Source organism: Colobus angolensis, unplaced genomic scaffold (assembly GCF_000951035.1).
Source record: "Colobus angolensis palliatus isolate OR3802 unplaced genomic scaffold, Cang.pa_1.0 Scaffold272, whole genome shotgun sequence".
Lineage (NCBI taxonomy): Eukaryota > Metazoa > Chordata > Mammalia > Primates > Cercopithecidae > Colobus > Colobus angolensis.
The window spans coordinates 697,084-700,556 of NW_012115955.1; the positions used below are offsets into that span (position 1 = coordinate 697,084).

The 3,473-nt window shown below is 44.6% G+C and overlaps 1 protein-coding gene across 1 annotated transcript in view; it reads left to right on the top strand.

The window, feature by feature from the left end:
• Nucleotides 1-1,796: 1,796 nt before the first annotated feature.
• Nucleotides 1,797-3,473, top strand: part of NFIL3 (nuclear factor, interleukin 3 regulated) — a 93,150-nt gene continuing 91,473 nt past the window's right edge. Inside the window, exon 1 of the mRNA XM_011948006.1 lies at nt 1,797-2,088. The gene's annotated coding sequence lies outside the window, so the exon portion shown is untranslated. The remainder of the gene's footprint in view (nt 2,089-3,473) is intronic.

Here is a 3,473-nt window from a genome sequence, read left to right on the forward strand (position 1 = left end):
ATGCCTCTCAGTCACCGAGTTCCCATAACGGGGCCCTTTACACATCCCATCCGCCATCCCATCTAACCCTCAAGACAAACTTACATTTCACATCCCAACTTCGCTGATGAGTAACTAAAAGCTCAAAGAGGTTGAATCACATGCCCAAAGATGCATGGCTAGTACAGGAGGTGAGATTCAGACTCAGTCTACTTGTCCTGGTCTAAGAGCCTTAGTGTTTCCACTCTGAAGATGACCAGCTTCTTCATTTGCCTGTTGAGGGCCCTTTTACCAAATTGGCTTTGGTGCCTGGAGTGCATGAGGACTCATGACCCTTAGCTCACTTTCCACCTGTTGTTGCCCTTTTGTTTCATTGCTACAGGTCTCCTGTGTAACCCTGTTCCGCAAGAAAGTGAATATATTCAGGCTTTTGCTCAGATTGTCATTCAGATTCCTCCACGATACACGAGCAGGGGTTCCTCAAAATGCAAAGCTGGGCGGTGTTGCCGTCTTCTGCCCCGGCTAGTGAGGGGGGCCCCAGTAGCTAATCCTGTGTATTCAACCCTCCTACAGTTTGCAATTCATCATCTGGCTTTTTGTGAGTTATGTGACATCTGGGCCTGAGAAAGAAGATGTTCTCACCTCCCAGGGGACCTGAGAGTCTGCCCTGTTTCCCTGGATACGACCACCTCTTTCTTTGGCTCCTCAGGCAACAGCATCCCTAGAATGATTCTTCCAACAAGCGCCCGAGAGGTTCCTCTCCTGGACGTGGCTGAGTTGCACCCATCGCCCGCCGTGGCACCCACTGGAACCTTGTACAATAGTGGCTTCTCACAGATGCAGCTGCACTTCTCCACTGGAGGGCCCAGGGAGCCTGACTCACACATGGGACCTGGGTCTGAGGTGTATCCTAACTTTCCTCTGGAGGCCTCCAGTGGGGCTGAGCCACTGCTGCCCACAGTGATAAAGCCTGTAAAGCACCCTGTGCATCGACTTGCTTCCCTTCTCTGTTTCACATCCACGCCCCTCCCAGCGCTTCCCAGCATCAGTACCTAAAATTTCCCTTGCACTCAGATCTTAGTCTCAGTGTCTGCTTCTGGGAAAACCAGCCTCAGGCACCCCCGGACTCCTCTTGTACATCCCTAGTGCAGTCGTCCCATGCTTAGCCCTCCGTGCAATGGTGCTGACAATGGTGAGGGCAGACAGCCCTGAGTTCCACACTTAGACTTTTCCATTCCAGGAAGCTGCTGTTCCAGCCAGAAGGCACCCTCAGGAGTTCCTGGCGGGTACAGGAGGGCTGAGTTTGGGATGGGGAGCCACTCCAGAAATGTGAGAGAATTTTCTGTTCCAATGGTGTATAGGGAAAGATATAACACTCCCGATCCAATTCCAAGTGCCATTAAGCTCAGAAACAAAAAATTTCTATGCAAAAGAAAGGAAGATTTTGTTTTATGCAGATTCACAGTGTTTCAAAAGAGTAAGATGTTTCTTCCTCTCCTTCCACCTTAAAACCCTCTTTTCTACCCTAAGCTGCATGCTCCATTAAGTTATCTAATGATTTCCAAGAAGGAATGGAAACCCAGAGTCATGCACCCGACTTTTGCTAGCAGTCATTGGGGGCCCCACTGTGGTCCCGTCCTCAGTGCACCAGTTCATGGAGTAGGTGAGGGTGTGTTTCGGCATCCAGGAGCACACTCACTTCCTCCCTCACTCTAATTGGCTCAGGGGTGGACATGTGACACCTTGAGACCCAATGAGATATCTCCTGGGACTTCTGGGAAACAGCCCTTTGCTCCTCCTCACTGGTTTACAGTGAGAGGATAAGGGATGGGGCCTTGGCAGCCATTTTGCTCCCATAAGAGAAGGGCCTGAAGTTAGAGCCCACAGGAGGAGGCAGAGCTGAGAGGAAAAGAAACACCAAGTCTTGTGAGACTGAGCAATGGAATCTGCCTGTCCTCCTCTGGACCGTTCAGTAGTTTAGTCATTCAGTTCTCTTTCTTGCTTCATCTGATGTTGGGTTTTTCTGTCACTTATTGCAAAGAGTCCTAATTGATACGAACAGAAGGGAGAGGTTTCCTTTTTTTCTCTCTCTCTGATCCAAAATGACTGGTAAGTTTTCTTCTTTCTCCTGTCCTCTGTGACCCAGAGTGTCCCTCAGAGGCAGGGCACATGGCTGCTGGAGGTCCCTCAGTGTGCGTATCTAACATTTCTGCTTGAAATCCTCTGTTGAAATGTAACTGACTCCGCCAAAGAGGGATGACCAAACACACAAGGAGTGTAAGGAATTTGTACTTGAGATGCCCAAGGGTCTGATTCTGACATGCTAAGGTTTTATCCCAAAAGTTAAGATTTCATTAACAAATCTTCATGCAAAAGCACTTGGAGAAATTTGGCTTTAAATTCAAGTGCAAAGCATAATCCTTTTAATAAGCTGGGACCAATGTTTTGAAAAGGGAGAAAATTTTCAGTGGTAATTTAAATATGTAAAATAAACAGTATCTATCTACTAGTTCTTCTGAAAAGCCTATAAACATGGTAACTGTAGTAGAGAGTTTCTCATATCACTTCATTTTTAAAAAATCCTTTAGTTTCTCTCCAACTTATTAAATACTCAACCTACAGAAAACTTGCAAAAAATAATCAAATGGACATCTACATATCCTTTATCTAGATTTAACCATTGTTACTGTTTTGCCATATTTGTATTATATACACATATATGTGATTTTTTTGAGGAACCATCAGAGTTAATTACAAACATCATGACACTGAACCCTTGAATGCTGTCACATTTCTCTTCTATTAAATGAGATAATTATCTCTTATAATTATCACACTCAAGAAATTAACATTGATAGAATACTAATTATTATTATTTTTTTATACAGGTATCACTCTGTCCTCCAGACTGGAGTGCAGTGGTGAGATCATGACTCATGTAGCCTTGAACTCCTGGACTTTCAACACAACCTCCCAAGTAGCTGGAATTACAGGCATGTGCCACCATACCCAGCTAACTTTTGTATTTTTTGTAGAGATGGGGTTTCACCATGTTGCCCAGGCTGGTTTCAAACTCCTGGGTTCGAGGAATCCTGCCTTGACCTCCCAAAGTGCTGGGATTACAGGTGTACACCACCATGCCCAGCTCACAATACTATCATCTACTTCTTTGGTCCATATTCAAATTTTTTTCTTTGTCCTAAGAATATCTTTCACAGTTAACTTTTTTCTTTTGACACATGATCCACCCAGGTATCATGCATCACATTTACTAATATTTTACTTTTAAACATTATGCTACAGTCTTTTTTCTAGTTCTTAATGAACTATCTTGGGTTATTATGAAACTGATATTTGTTCCATGAGTTACTTATTTTCTATCAGTTTCTATTTGTTCTACTGATTAATTATTGAGAAAAATACCTAAAGAATTACCTAGGCTGGGCGTGGTGGCTCATGCCTGTGATCCCAGCACTTTGGGAGGCCGAGGAGGG